Source organism: Pipra filicauda, unplaced genomic scaffold (assembly GCF_003945595.2).
Source record: "Pipra filicauda isolate LSUMZ 115617 unplaced genomic scaffold, ASM394559v2 scaffold80_size11013439_pilon, whole genome shotgun sequence".
NCBI classification, from domain to species: Eukaryota; Metazoa; Chordata; class Aves; order Passeriformes; family Pipridae; genus Pipra; species Pipra filicauda.
The window spans coordinates 7643119-7651673 of record NW_024104987.1 but is presented as its reverse complement, the minus strand read 5'-3'; positions in this window follow the sequence as shown (position 1 = coordinate 7651673).

Genomic DNA, 8555 nt, shown 5'->3' with positions numbered 1-8555 from the left:
TGAGTCAGAGTTGGCCTCAGTCCTGGTCTCTTCCTCTCCCTCGGAGTGCCTGGGGACAGAGGAGATGGGATGAGCTGTGGGCAGCAGTGCCAATTGCAGCCCCTTTCGAAAGGAAAGTGATAAGTCTGTAACAGCAACCCCCCCCCCTTTCCCCATGTCCCCACAGCTCTCCAAAGCAGTGTGCAGCAGCAGGGTAAATGTCCCTTGCAGGGGGACCAGGCTCCTCAGCTCAAGTCCCACAAGGAATTTCTGCAACACAGTTTAGCCTGGAATGTGCTAATTTTCTCCAACAATGCTTTTTTTCTTTTCTTTTCTTTTTTCTTTTCTTTTTTCTTTTCTTTTTTTCTTTTTCTTTTTTTTTTTTTTTTTTTTTTTTTTTTTTTTTTTTTTTTGCTAGGAAATAAATAAATCATGAAAGTTCTCCATCATTCTCTCCAACCAGCTGTCCCTGTATCACGGCCCATCCTTCCCCTGGGCTTTGGAACTGGGTCAGTGAGCAACATCCAGCAGTGGTTGCTTCCCACTGAAATTCATAGAAAGCAGATATGGCCCCTGGTGCTTCGGAGTGACTTTGCCTTTCCAGCACGAATCTCAGCCAGCCCAGAGTGGGGTGGCTGGAGGAGCAGATGATGCCCAAGCAAACCCTCAAAGGGACCAGGGGCTCTGCCAGCAGCGCTTCCCTGCATCCCACTGCCATGCTGGGGGTCATGGCTTTGCATCTTCACTACCTGGTGGGGACTGGATGTCTTTGAACTTCCATCCCCTGCCAAACTTGGCTGAAATAAGCCAGCAGGCTTGAAAGCTATCTGGGGGAGCAGACACACGTGTGTGCATGGACACACACAGAGAGCAATCACACAGCACTTACTGCTGGGGAAACCAGGTAAAAGGGGGAGCAGCTTCGTCCTGTAATTTTGGCCTTGCTCTGCCTGGTTACACCCCATGGTAAAAGGGAATTTGTGTTCTATTGATTGGGGACCAGGTCTTGGGACAGAGCGTGTCTCATCATAGGTAATGTGACTGAAACAAGTCCAGGGACCTCCTTGGGCTGCCAAAGGAGCCCTGCAGAGCCCAGAGAGGTGGGTAAAACCCATCCCCACCTCCAGATACCCAGCTGGCTTTTCCACTTGTGAAGCACAGCTCCTTTGCAGTGCTAGAATTTGGGGTCACTTTCAATACCTCACTCCAAAATCAGAGGAAAAACCAGAGATGCTCTCTGAGTCACTGGCATGTTGTTACCAAGGACACTAAGGTTCCTGATTTTGAAGAAGAGATTAATTACATTCTACAAATAGACATTTTATCTGCACTGAAGAGCAGCAAGAACGAGTTCTTTTAGCGTAGCTCATTATGTATCAGCAGGTAGTATTGTGACAGATGTAGGAATCCAGTCGCATTGTCACTTGGGTTTAATCATCAGAAAGCTTGTCTTCCCCGGGTCAGCTCCTAGTGAGGATTGGTAATATTTACATAGCACTTGGGGCTGGCTTCTTTATTGCTGGAGTCTGTATTCACTCGTCAGTCTCTCATTATGCATATGCCAGTATTAATTGCATTTAGAAATGAGATTCTAAAGGAGAAGTGAGAGCTATTTAGACCTCCATTCAGCTTGAAAGACAGCAGCCTTCTGTGTGACAGCTCTCGAGATGTTCTTGCGCTCAGCTCTCTCCCCAGCTGAAAAGCAGGTGTTGGAGAGAGTTGGTGTCGGAGCCACTGTATCAGCACTGCCTTTTGTGCATGCCCAGACATTTATATAACCGACAGGATAATGACTCCGCAGAAGTGGCACAGAATTGACCCTTCTGGTACTGGATTGAACACAGCAAGGGAGGGAGCAGATCTGCTCCGCTGCTGTGCAGACGTGAGGAGGGAAAGCGATGCTGAGCCTTGTCTCCCACGGAAAGAGGAGGGGTGTTTTCTTGCCGGTGGGTTTGGGGGTTATTTGTCAGCTCGGCTGTGCCTGCAGCACTTCGGAGCGGTGTTTGTGGCCTTGCTAATGTATTTAAAGTCTCACAGAAATTCAGCTGACACTTGTCTGTGCCTGCCTGCTGCACGCCGATTGCTCTAGCCTGGAGATGCAGAGCCGCGTGCCACCGCTGCCGGCTGCCAGCCGTGCCTGGGCGGTGGAAACGAGGAGGTCACGTCCTGCTTTCCAGAGGGAAATAAGCTGGAAGGTTAATCTAGATGATGCCAAACTGCTGGCTCTGTTTTCTCCAGCCTGGGGTGCAGAGGGTCCGTTCTTGCCTTGCAGCACCGTGTGTGGGGTGTGACAAAGGTGTTCTCATGGGGGGAGAGATCGCCACAGGCACTAAATGCTTCCTCTCTCCATGGCCCTGACTCCCAGTCCTAGGAAAATAACCCCTCTGGGGCGTGGGGAATTCATGTCCAGCCTGTTGGGATGGGCTAAGAAAACAGCAGCAAGGCAAATACATGTTTCACTTCTCCAAAGAGCCTCCTTTGCTTTGCCATAGTCCAGCACTGCCCCACCAAGCCTGATCCATCTCCAAGAGCTCTTCGTGGAGCACATCTCCCCTCACAGATGTGACCCTTCCCAGTAGGCTCCTGTGGGTGCTCCTGTGCTCCTTTGAGTGCTCCTGTACTCCCTTGGGTGCTTAGTGCCCTGCATCCTCCAGCCTGGATTGGTACCAAACCCCAGCCCTGGGTTCCATGCCAGCATCATTTCTACCTCCCCAAAACCAGGAGCAGCTCCAGCCAGGAAGGGACAGGAGGGGAGGAACATGAGAAAAGCAAACAGAACAGACATCCATAACCAGCCCTGGCCCCTGGCCAGGACCTCCTCATTAAATATCACATACAACAAAGGATAAATCACTGCTCGTTGAGGTAATCCAAGCACCAGAGCCCAAGGAGTCCCTCTTGACCTTCCTGTCCCTTGATGGGATGTTAGTCCAGGGTAGTGTTCCAGTTTGCTTTTCAACTCCAGCGAGGTGGGGGATAACAGAACCCATGGCTGGGATGGTAGGAGGAAACTCTTCAAACCTCTCCACTGGAGATGATGGCAGCCAGCTCCAGGGGCCAACCTTAACCCCACAGACCCCCGGCCGAGCCCCCCAGCCCTGTGAGTGTGGGCCAAGGACAACCTGCACCATCCCTGGCAGCCCCAAGGTATATAAATAGAAGACAGGGACGTGAAGGAGGTCAAGTGAGCAGAGGATTTCACATAATCTGATCTTGCCTGTGTTGTTCATTTGTGTCCTTTGCCCAGGACGCACGCCCTGCTTCGCGCACGGGGACGTCAGAGACAGAGGGTTGATCCTGCACCGAGCCAGGTTTATCCCGTGGAACATGCAGGCTCCTGACTTTTTCTTCATTGTGTGCTGTTTTTTCAGGGATGTCTTTAATTCAGCTGTCATCCACAGCAGTGCACACATGGAAAATGCTGGTCTTTGTTACTGTGTGGGGTCCCGGGCCTGACCAGACTGAGCCTGGTCCTCTGGCTCACCAAAACTCAGTTGGATCAAAACTGTACTGGGGCTCTGGTGCCAGAGGTCTGTTCCCGGTCCTGAGAATGCTGCCTGCCCTCCACCATCTCCATCTGAAGCCTTGGTCCACTCTGCCTTGGTCTCCTGGACCACTTCTCCCCAGTCCCCGGGGGACTTTTCTCTTGCTTTTGCTACTTCTCTTTTCCAGGATATGAAAGGCTGGAGACAGAATTTCTCCTGGTTTAGACTGGAATGGCTCTGATTGATGCCAGCACAGAGCAAGGCAAGTAGATAAATGTCCAAAATAGAGCAAGTAGAAAATCTCTTAATAGGCACTGGTAGTTAATGGTGAGAGCAATTAATCACCGAAAGAACTAATCCAGAGGCATGTGGCTTCTCTGTGGACTGTGTTGCTGTCTCGCTGGCCATGCATTGATGATGATGATGGTGGTCATGGTGAAACCAGATGGGTGCTAGGACTGACCAGGCTGCAGGGCCCCAGTTTAGATGTGGTGGAAGGAGCGATGATCCTGCCATGAACAGGAAGGGCAGCACCAGTGTCCCTCCCAACCTCAGCTTTTTCAGCTCCAGGCTCCTTCCTGTCTCCTCCTGCACGGATTTGTGCTTTCCCACTGCTTGCTCCTTACAAGCTGCCCTCTCACACTGCTCCCATGGGCAGGGCTTGTGCTGCAGTTGGATCTGCCTTCCAGGACCAGGGCACTGCACTGTCTGCACACTGTGCCTTCATGCCATCGCTCCAGGTGACCTGTCTCCCCAGCTATGTACCTGCCCCATGTGTGGGCAGCGCTGCCCAATTGTCCTGCAGCTTCCACAGGGAGGGACCTACAGGCTGCCAGCCTTGCCAACCACCCTAATACCCCCTGCCCAGAGACAGCCCCCACCTCTGCTCAGGCACTTAATGAATGTTGAATTCCTCGGGTGCTGTGCTGCAGGTAGCACGAGGAGGGCTGGGGGCATGCAGGCCAGGAGATGCCTTCCCTGCTTTGAGTCTTGTTTCTCCCTGCCCTGATTTAATTGGCTCATTAAGTGCCAATTTGACCTCCACACTTTCAGATGTCTCCAGTCTCCAGCGGTAAATAGATTTGTGCGTCTCCAGCGGAAACCTCCCCGGGCTGAGCCTGGTGTTGGAGCAGGCGGCTGCACAGCAAGCGAGGGCGATGCTCGGCCTCGCCGAGAGCACGGCCCTGCTGCCACCGAGCTGAAGCCAAGCGAGAGCCGAACGGGAACAAAACTCCCTCCCAAAAGGCACGGGGGAGCTGCAGGTAGTGGAAGCCGCAGCCGCCGGCACCGTGCCCGTGGCGCAGCGGGGAGGCACCGAGCAGGAGGTGACCCTGCCCTCCTGTCGCAGCTTTGTCATTGCCTCGGTGTGGGACTGCAGCAAGTCCCTTCCCATCTGCTCCCTGCCATTGCCTCAGAGCCAGGAGGAGTGAGCGTGTGTGTGAACACGGAGCACAGCGCAACAGGGCCATGGCTGCAGGGTGGTGGCTGCTGACTCTGCCGAGAGCCAACGTTCAGCCGATGCTCTCAAGCATCCTAAGTACCCAGACACTCATCCAACCTCCTGGCACCCCGAGGATGGAGCAGGATCTCCCTGGGGCTGTTTTACACCAGCTGAGTGCTGCTGAGTGTCACTGGTAGCCTGGTGATGTCCCCACAGCTGAGATTACTGCTCAATCTCCTCCCAGGCTGAGGCATGAGCACACACAGGCATCCAGGCTGCTTGCCAGGATGGATGGCAGGGACTGGACTGCTCCATTTGGGAAATGCACCTTGATCAGTGAATGTAAAAGCATCCTAGGAGTTCAGCCCTGGCCCTTTGCACCAGAAAGGCAGGAGGACCAATCTTGCATTTCCTCCTTGCTCTCACTGGTGCATTGGAGAGGAGGTGACAGCACATCACAGAGGGCTCCCCTCTGCCCAGCTCGAGGGAATGTCTCCTGGTGTCACCCAGAGAACTGAAACCAGAAGGAACCCAAATACTTCCAAGAATAGATCACTGGCTGAGTTTAGAGACCCTCCACCCCAAGGCCACCCCTCACCCTCCCGTCCCCACCCCCAGGGCCCCGAGGGGACAGGAAAGGGATGGGAGAGGACTTACGGTTCGACTTTGTTGCAGAAGCGGCGCCGCAGCAGCAGGAGCAGTGGACCGAGGACCAGGATTGTGGTGCACATGGCGCTTCCTCCATCACCACGCAGTGCCAACAGCCCCTCACATCCCTCCCAGAGCCACCGCTCAGCCCAGGGCTGCCACCCGTGCCTGGATGGCCTGTCACCCCTGGCTCGTGGGCACCTTTCCCCAGCAGCCACCTGAAAGCTCTCAGGGAAGGTTTTAGGAGGATTTAAGGCAGGATCAGATGTAATTAAGAGGCAGCAAATGAGGACGCTCTCCCCTGACCTCGGACGGGAGGGACCCCAGCAGTTGGTCTGTGACCCACTGAGCACTTAATTGGTTTTGGCATGTGCAGCTGCCCTGGCTGGTCCTGGCCCCACACCTTGGCCAGGTGGGTGCTGGGGGTGACGTGTCATGGACCAAGCCCATTCCCACCCCATCCACCCTACGGCACCCCCAGTCTGTCTTCCTGCCCCCACCAGCCCCACACCACCAGGGCTGGGTGCCCCCTTCTGCTTACTCCTTTCCCATGTGCCTCTCTCCCCTCTTTGCCCACCTTCCCCCTGTTCCTCTCTTTTCCTCCAGCTCCTCTATCCCTCTGCCTGCCAGACCTGCCTCAACCCACTCCCCCCTTCCTGGCTCCAGTAATCTGACAGGCTCAGACCTGCCTGTAATTCCCTGTGGACATGTCTCAGCCAGCTGATCCCAAGACCTTGTCTGCATCCTTCCCTCGCCCGGGCTGGGTTTGCCTCCTCCTCCCCACTCTCCCATCACTCAGCAGCACACACACCTTTCTCCACAGAATGGCACTGGCCCTACAGTCTCCTCCAGATCTCCGTGCCCATTCCATTGTCTTGCCAGGGAAGCCTTTCCCTCCACTATCACTTCCACAGGCAGTGAAATGCCTTCGCACAGCACTTTGCAACGCAGAACACGTCTTCTGGAGTGACTTTGTGGGTTTAGGTTAAAGAGGACAACTGGGAAAACACCTCTGGAAGAGAGAGGGTGAGGGTAGACAGCCGTGTGTGCACATGCAAACCTGTGGACACACGTACATATAAGGATTAATGGTGGTCATGGCCCTGACCTGGAGAAGAGCCCTGGAGCAAAGCAGGGAGCTGCAGGCAGTGGCTTCCTGGGCACATGTAGGGTTTTGACCCCAGGTGAGGTTTTTCCATGAGGTTCCTCTGGTAAATGCTCTCTGCCTACACCCCCAGCACTGCCTGCCCCACGTGGACACTGGGCAGTGGGCCCTGAGCTGTGGAGACACGCAAGGGTCTAACTCTGGTGCTCACCAAAGTTGGGACGTGCCTCCCTTTGGGGCTGTGCACACAACCCTGCAGCTTCTCCCAATGCCCCTGCTCCGTTTTGGCCCCGGGGCTGTGACATGGGATGGATGTTGGCTGCAGCAGGACAGCTGAGAAAAGCCCCAGGCTGGGCACTCAGATGGAAAACAGCTTCCCCCTGTAAAAGGGGTTTTGAAACCAGAACTGAATCCAAGCAACCTACATGGGTCCAGGTTCAGTGAGTGGTTGGGTCTGAAAGAAATCAAAATGGAGCTTTCCAGGAAGCCTGGTTTTCCATCCCCATCCATCCAGGGCCAAAGATTCCCCCTCCCAAGTCCAGCCATGGCAGGGGCCTGGGACAGCTGTGGTTAATCCCCTCCTGGCGGACGTGTCCTCCCAAAGTACTCCAAGCCCTGAAAACAACAGTCTCAAGTAGCACTTGAAATGTCAAGTAAAACCAAATTCCTCTAAGGCCATCCAGTCTCTGTTCCTGAACTCGGGGGTCAGCCGGGAGCAAAGGGGATGGATCTGGCCTTGTTACTGGCACCGGCAGGATGGGAAGCCTTTGTGAGAGCAGTGGAAGAAACATCCCAAGTGTGTCCTGCAGCCAGATGGAGGCAAGAGTGAATAATTTCTTCCTGAGTGTAAGTCAGGCCGGACGGAGGGTGCGGAGCTGCCTTATGCAAGGCACCGGGGAGCGCGTGGGGTGGCCAAGCCCGATGTCCTGTCCAGCCTCTCTGGAGCACGCTGGGCCCCCAGGAGCATGTTTCGGTATGCTGTGAACTCATCGAAGCCAAATAAACAGCGGCTTCTGGCTGAGCTGAAGCCCAAGAGGCTGGAAGGACCTTCTTTTCCCTGGCAATAGGCAGCCTGGCTTTCGTAATCCCTGGGAGGACATCCTGCTTGTAAACCCTTCTCTCCTTGCCGAGACCCAGCCAAGCTGTCACCAGCAGAGTCCCCATTCTTGCATCCCAGGTGCTGCCTGAGGCCATGAGCTTGCTGCTTTGGAGACTTGTTATATCCATACAGCCTCCATAACCAAACAGGGCACCTGGGTTGCCCCACCATCCCTCTGTGGGCACGTGAACCCTGGGTGCAGAAGGGAACCCGGTGCAGGGGGCAGTGCCTAAGTGCTGGTCCCTCCACTCACTTGGGTGACCTTTGCAATGCAAACCACATCTTCTGGAATTGAATGACTTTGGCACTGAGGTAATTGGTGACCTTGGCAGCCAAAACTCACCCCGTGTGGCAGCATATCGCTTCCAAACACCCTTGATTGATGCCGAGAGGTGCTCGGTTCAAAGGCAAGGTAATGTGAGCAGATTAGTTAATGCTGCTTGCCCTGGCCCTTGAGAGCAGGGCTGGAATGGCAGGGCAGACTTAATGGGTTTTGAAGGCTTTTCTTTTTAAGATATGAATCAATGAAGCTGTACAAGGACCATGGATAATGTGACCGGAATAAGAATCAGGGCTTGTCTTTGAATCAGAGCGAGGTCCCTGATGGTGTTTACTTCATGTCCTGGCACCAAATGTGAGATGACATGAATATATTACCTTACTGGCTTTCCTGAGCAATCCCTGCCAAGCTCAGATCAGCTTCAGGAAGGAAAAGAACAGCAAAGAGAATCTGTTTGGAAGTGTCAACTTGTTTCCCTGTCATCCCCAGTTACCACTGAAGGGTCTGGCTGTGACAGG